This window comes from Schistocerca americana, chromosome 4 (assembly GCF_021461395.2).
Source record: "Schistocerca americana isolate TAMUIC-IGC-003095 chromosome 4, iqSchAmer2.1, whole genome shotgun sequence".
NCBI classification, from domain to species: Eukaryota; Metazoa; Arthropoda; class Insecta; order Orthoptera; family Acrididae; genus Schistocerca; species Schistocerca americana.
The window spans coordinates 291,044,388-291,052,555 of record NC_060122.1 but is presented as its reverse complement, the minus strand read 5'-3'; positions in this window follow the sequence as shown (position 1 = coordinate 291,052,555).

The window sequence follows — 8,168 nt, the reverse complement described above, 5'->3', positions numbered from 1 at the left end:
TATGAAATAGTCACGAAGTTTGGAACTGTCATCACTGTAGGTGGTCATTGGAGTAGCACCAGTTTGCGGTCCGATAGTGATCGTATTTATAACCTGAGAGTATGTGTGTATTTAGAAGTTTCTGCTACTGAAATCTCGCAGTTACTATTGACTAACCTGACAACACATTGCATTAATAATGGTCGTTCCTGCATATCTTATGTATTTAATGTTGGCATTGAAAAATATTCCAAGAAGAAACGTGAAGCTACGTTCATTACTACTGTAGAACTGAGTCAACTACCAGTTGCTAGGAAATAAATATTCAGGCTGCAAGTGACACGTAGAATATTATACACAAAAATTGCATTTTTATTACCAGAAATAATGTGGTGCACTTTTATGGTGCCAAGTTAATCTTTGCTTATGATGATATGAAATTGTTTTCCTGGAGGTCAAACCACACTTTTAGAAGAGTTGGCAGTGGAGCTGAGCCTTGTCACCTGCATTCTGGGAAAAGTGTGCTGTTCCAACCACCTGGAAGCAGCAAGCTATACAAAATGGCATAACAACATACATCTCCAAAGGGATTGGAGTAAACCAGAAAAAAAGATGGATGGGAAGCTTCTTAAACTATTCACAAAAGACTTCCAAACTTTTTCGATTGTAGTTATGGAGCTTCGTAGTTTTGTCCATGCTCTTAATCATGCATATAAAATCCTGAGTGGGATGAATATTTCAAATGTACTTCTTTCAGGAAGTTACACAGCAGCTAAGGTGTAAATCGAAAACAAACTGTTAGCTGTGAACACAGTTTGTCTGATGACAGACTGTTGGACATCAAAATGGTTCAAATGGCTCTGAACACTATGGGACTTAACATCTACGGTCATCAGTCCCCTAGAACTTAGAACTACTTAAACCTAACTAACCTAAGTACATCACACAACACCCAGTCATCACGAGGCATGTTGGACATCAGCAGCAAATGAGAGCTTTATAGGGATGACAGGACATTTCATTTCAGAAGATTCCACCTTGCAGTCCTAATTGCTTGGATGTGCCCAAGTCACTGGTTTGCATACTGCTGCCAGTATGTCAGCATCCTTAATAAGAATTACAGATCAGTTTAAACTGACAGGCAAGGTTTTGCTGACTGTGACAGACAATGCAGCAAATACTAAATGTGCACTCTCTAACGGCGTGTTAACACTATTTATTCCTTCCTTCCTTTTATAATACTGTAATGCGTTTGAAGTGTCCCACATCATTGTGGAAAACATTAAAGGTGCAAAGAAATAAACTCATCATCTCATACAGCATATACATTTTTGGATTAGATACCGTTTTTGATTTTACTTCCTTTTGTTACCTGTACTCTGTTGAGTAATTCTCTGAAAATCTATTAGCTCGACCAAGAAAACTTATTACCAGAATGACATTTTCAGTCTGCAGCGGAGTATGCGCTGATATGAAACTTACTGGCAGATTAAAACTGTGTGCCCGACCGAGACTCGAACTCGGGACCTTTGCCTTTGCCCGCGAAAGGCAAAGGTCCCGAGTTCGAGTCTCGGTCGGGCACACAGTTTTAATCTGCCAGGAAGTTTCAAACTTATTACCAGTTCGAGTGCCATGCGCAGTAATTTTCCTTCCTCGTGTTGTATAACAGTATACGTCTTTACCGAGGTGATATTACTATCTCATGAACACAGGAAGAAGAATGACTATCGTATCTTACATAGAACAAACAGGAACCACATATCTGTGCAGTATTTTTGAAAGTATATGTTGTGTTAATCAATTTAGAGAAGTTCGACACAGTACAGGAAAGTCATGTCACCGGTGATACAAGGTGGAGCACATCTCCAACCTTTTCAAAAAATGTGCTGAGTAACTTGGGGCATTAATGTGAAGAAAAACATTCACTTTGTCATCCTATAATAATTTTTTTAGGGATTTTCCACATACTAAAGCATTTGAGTGTTGTAGGTGATCTAAGAATGGAACATAGTCCTCAACTATTTTCTTGAAATATACCATAAGCCTAATGCTTAGTGGCACAATTGTTACGAAAAAGTGCCAGTGCTGTATCACAGAGGTCAATCTCATTAAAGTGTGTCCTATTCATATTAACTTCAGAGTACAAGACACTTCAGAAAAACAATGGCAGCACCTTCACAAATAGTACACATCAATCACACAAGGTAATTTTTTTATTTAATTATTCTTTGGCCTTAAACTTGCAAAAATTTTCTACAGAGTATTGAGCACATCACTTTTATACTGGAAAACTATAAACTGGAGCATTTACACTTGAAACACATGCGTGGAAGATTTAAAATTTCATGGCGGCATATTTTGAATTAATACAGATATGTTTACAATATTAATCAGGTCAGATACTTTAAATTATTAGCGGCAATTAAATAAAATTTATAGTTATGGATTTACTTACGTTACGAGTATATGTGTATACTGCTTGAACGTTTTTGTGTCATGTATGAGTTTTTCGTTTTCAAAGAGTTCATTTCAGTTCATATGCTTTATCATATTGGATAACACAGAAAAAATTTCACTCAGGTGCCCTCATTAACAGATTGAGGTTTTGTTTTATACAAAAGTTATCCCTTCATTTCGAGTGGTCATCTGTCTATGAAGTACCCCGTTATACAGGGTTTCGCAGGAGCAAGAGCCAATATTCAAGGGCATGACAGGAACGATCACTCGAAACAAAAAGTCTAGTAAATATAAGTTCTAATAATCGTACCTTAAAAGCTACGATCACTTCTTCAGTAGAAGAGATGTGTTTCACAGTAACGAAGATGAACAACTATTCATAGCTCTTAAGATACGCCCTTTAGAGCCCATGTTTCATACAAATTTTTGCTAAGTTTCCGAAAACAATCAGAAGTCGCACTATGTATTTTTTATTTGCCGGTTTTGCTCATCAAATGAACAAGAGCATCATCAGAACATACACGGAAAAGGAGACAAATTGAAATAATACGGAAAACTTACATTTATGTTACGTAAAGAGCATATTCTACTTCCAGTGTGGTGACTTACGTATAAAGTTGGCTGAGAGCACTGAATATTGGATTTAAAACTGGCTGAAAGCTCGAAAGATTAAACTGGGTGTACTATATTACTCAAACTCAGGTTTAAGGCACGTTTAAAGTACAGTAGTAAATGATGACATTTGACGTCACCAAAGATGAAACTGGCTGTACAACATATTTCACTTGAAGGGCGGAACCGGTAAATAAAAAATGCAGAGTACGACTTGTGGCTGTTTAGAAAAATATAGTTTTAACAGTCGCTCCCCCTTCAGGCAATGCCTACTCTTGCTAGACATTTTTGTTTTTCTGTAAATTTACAGAGTTAATTGTATGATCTTAAATTTTATAAAAACAGCGCCATTACTGTACGCTTAGCATGACAGATAACTCCCTGTAAATATGTTTGATGTCCCAGGAGGAATGGCCAGCGTTTAAGGATATAACAGGAATGATGTTTCAAAGCAAAAGAAGTCGAGGAAACATGAGCTCAAAAATCCATACTTTAAGAACAGTGAGTATTACAACTTCGATACTGCGAAACAAATCTCTTCTACTGAAAGCTCCTTGCTTTCCATATTTTCGTAGGTATTAGTATAGAACATAGCACGGAAAAAATATTCAGTATACATGGGCTCTAAAACGCATACCTTACGACCTACGGGCACTTGTCCAGTAGAAGAGATGTGTTTCGCAGTAGCGAAGATGCACAAGTGCTCATTGCTCTTAAGCTATTCACTTGAGATCCCTTGTTTACTGGGCTTTCGTGTTTCGAATGATCATTCCTGTCACATACCTGAATACTGACCATTCCATGTGGTAAACTATGTATAACGGACCACTACATGAAACAGATCGCTACACAAAATCAAGTGGTAATTTTTGTATACAACGTAACTTTAACCTGGTAATGAGCGCACCTGCAGGAAGTTTTTCAGGGCTACCCAATGTAATGATGTCAACTGATCTGAGCTCTTTCAAAACAAAAAGCGTATACGATGCAAAAACGTTCATGTTTACGTCAAGCACTAGTAATACAAGCAAATATATGATGATGTATTTGTGTTTAAATACCATTAATGGGAGACAGCGTGTGTACACTGACAAGATATTTAAGTTTTACAAGATAATCAGAGCTCAAAGAAGACAGCGGAATCGAGGGGGTTAGGTATCCCTCAGTACAGCAAATGTTGTTATAGAGGAACCTCTGAATACTTATTATAGATTCGTATTCCTACATAAATTCTACTCGTTCTTATGTGGAGAATCTCACAAACCACAAACCGGGTACCCAAAGAAAATGAAGAGAATAAAAATGTATAGTAATGACGTCTGCGGGGTTTAAATCAATTACGCGTATGAAAGGCTAATATATTAATCATTCATTCCCTGGAATTTTGCGTACAATAACGGTAAACGTGAGAGGTTAATAATACTCTGAAAGCTTGGAGAAATGTAATTAGTCATTTTCACACTAAAAAATCAAGATCCTGTCGATAGCTGAAGAAATTTTGCAGAACAGGAGCACTTTTTCAAATCTCACATAAGATTTTGTTAATTTACTATCACTTTTCTCTAATGCAACACCACGTTAAGTCTACTTTTGTTTTGTTCCCTACATCACCAGAAATTAAGCTTCGAAGTTTACCTACGGTATTCCGCTCACATATTAGTTCATACTTGCAAAAGCACATCTTTAACATTTCATTTCACTTTTACTGGTGCTGTGGCTACGTTTCGTATATTTTCTATTGCAACTTCGAGAATTATATTGCTAGTAGCAATCGATAAGCCATATGCATGTAATACGAAACACAGATAACCCTTCGAACATCAATTGAAATGTACTGGACAGTTAAGTAGCTAAGTTTATGGCACCGTTCACCCGACGTACGTGTCAATTCACAATACCTGTTGTTTTAATTATTCTGATAAACTAAACTGATGCATACCATCTAATTAGTTGTTTAACAAGTGGTGAATTAGGTAGTACAAACAACTGACAGTAATAAAAAACTGTTAGCAGTAACTAGCACAAAAACATAACCGTGACTGCGTTAACTGACAATACAAAATTGCCGTAATACTGGGTGCGGCAGCGTTCATAGCTTAATTTGACTTGCGTAGTACAATGACGTACTGCAGGAATGCGCGGCAGCTCGTGCCGCATTCGTGTACTGATGAGCTGCAATTTCGAGTGTGACAGTGATATGGAGCGGTGGAGTGCACATAATCGTGCCTTTGCTGTTGAAAGTTATTTCAAGAATAACGACTCTGTTATTGCTATTTCGGCAACATTTCAACGTGGGACGTCATGGGAAAGTTCCAGATGGACGGACCATTGTGAGGTGGGTACGTGCATTTCGAACAAGAGGTTCTGTTTGCGATGGCAAACCGTGAAGAAGTGAAAGAACTGTGCGGACACCAGAAGCCGTGGAAAATGTTCGTGCTACAATATTGCGTAGCCCAAAAAGATCTGCTCTTCGTCATGCGCAAACTGTGCATATGTCCGATCGCTCATACGGGAGAATATTGCACGAAGATCTCCATTTTCACCCATATAAGCTGCAGATTGTTCAGAAAATTAGGCCTCGCTGTTGGGTTTCACTCGAAACATCCTGCTTAACAGTGCGCGATCTCCTTCGCCAAAATCCACAAATGCTGCACACCATCCTGTTGTCAGATGAAGCTCATTTCGAGTTATGTGGTGCAGTGAATGAACAGAATATGCGTTATTGGAGTGATGTAAACCCGCCTGAACTGCATATCAAGCCTTTGTACAGTTCTCGTGTCACAGTGTGGTGTGGGTCGGCCGGAGTGGCCGAGCGGTTCTAGGCGCTACACTACGGTCGCAGGTTAGAATCCTGCCTCGGGCATGGATGTGTGTGACGTCCTTCGGTTAGTTAGGTTTGAGTAGTTCAAAGTTCTAGTGGACTGATGACCTCAAACGTTAAGGCCCATAGTGCTCAGAGCCATTTGAACAGTGTGGTGAGGAGTTGCTTCCTTTGGGATTATTGGCCCTTACTTATTTGAGGATTACAGCGATGTGGCTGCAACTGTCACTGGTGAACGCTACCTAAAAATGAAATGTCGTGTGACGAGGGCCTCCCGTCGGGTAGACCGTTCGCCTGGTGCAAATCTTTCGATTTGACGCTGCTTCGGCGACTTGCGCGTCGATGGGGATGAAATGATGATGATTAGGACAACACAACACCCAGTCCCTGAGCGGAGAAAATCTCCGACCTAGCCGGGAATCGAACCCGGGTCCTTTGGATTGACAGTCTGTCGCGCTGACCACTCAGCTACCGGGGCCGGACGACGCTACCTAAAGACGCTGCAAGACTTCGTTCTTCCCCAATTAGGTATGGTCAATGTGGATGTGGAACAATTATGGTTTCAACAAGACGGAGCTACCTCGCATACAGCCAGAATTTGCATGGATTTCTTGCGACAGACATTTCCCGGTAGAGTAATTTCTCGTTTTGGTGAAATTTCCTGGCCGCCTCGCTCACCTGACCTTTCCTTTGTGGCTACCTGAAGCAAGAAGTGTTCCGAACACGTAGTGCCACCATTCCTGAGTTGCAGGATCGTATCAGAACTGACGTCGGAAATGTTCCAGGGAATACGTTACGCCGAGTTATGGAAAGCTTCCAACGCCGCCTAGATGAATGTGTTGTGCAGAGGGGGCTTCATTTGACAGGAATCATATTCAAAAAGTAATACACGCAATGGACAGTGACCTACACATTAGTAAATGGCATACCTTTAACTATCAATTGACATAAGAGGTAATAATTAAATTACAGTTACTGCCTGTTGGTGTGTTTCTGATATTCTACTATGAACGCTGCAGCACTTTGTATTTCTAAAACTATTATCTCCATCAAGACAGGGCGGTATAAAATTTTCAGCTCCGTGTTCTACATTCCCTCAGAAAAAACTGAAACACCCAGAGGACATAGCTGGATGCCAACACAATTAAGTAAACGTACACAATTCAAGAGTATGAAAATGATTAGAGCTTCAATTCTGTATGACAGGTAGAACAACCACCAGAGTGCCTTAGTGTTGTTCGTGTTTCGTGTTGTTAGCAGGCCTGATAGGCTATATAAGAGCGTTGGAGGCGTTGGGTGGGCACCATGAAAAACACAGTGATACTAGGTATATGTGTGAGACTTCATTATTGACACCTAACAGAGTTTGATAGGGGTCTCATAGTGGGCCTCCTTTTGGGCCATTGGTTGAATTGTGCGTGTGGTGTGCATACTGTAAGACCTTCGGTACACACACCATCAGATTATTTGACTCGTAGCTCTAACGAAGTTGACGAGTGTCAGCAATATGTCTCGTGGTCTTATTGTGGCGTGTTTATCTTCTCCCGTTAGGTTGGTTGGTTGGTTGGTTGGTTGGTTGGGGAAAGAGACCAGACAGTGTGGTCATCGGTCTCATCGAATTAGGGGAGGATGGGGAAGGAAGTCGGCCGTGCCCTTTCAGAGGAACCAACCCGGCATTTGCCTGGAGCGATTTAGGGAAATCACGGAAAACCTAAATCAGGATGGCCGGACGCGGGATTGAACCGTCGTCCTCCCGAATGCGAGTCCAGTGTCTAACCACTGCGCCACCTCGCTCGGTCTGCCGTTAGGTCAGACGATAGAAATGCCACTTGCATGCTTAGAGTAGCAGATTGACGGTGACCAACTTTAAACAGAACTTGATTAATTTTCACACACATTTATTAAAATAATAAAAAACAGACAGTACGTAACTTGATTCTGGATGCTGTTTACAGTTGGCAATCTGAAGTTCCCTTGGTCTTGGTACGTTAATCTTATTCTCACATATCTCTGATACTTGACAAAGTGTCTATTCATTTATCTTCATGGCTATGTACAGGAATATGGTAATCTTATTAGATTCAGACTGAAACTTGACTATAGACTGGTACAGACTAATGTAGACTGGTGCAGACAAATGCAGACTGACCAATCGGGGGTCTGTACACTCGTTATAATACCTCGCGCGTTCAGGTATCACTGCGCGAGTGTGATCCGCGAGGAGAAAAGGTTCTACGTTAGCAGCAATCTCATTGGCTGCGTTACATATTAATACGTGGATCGGCGGAAGCAGAATTTG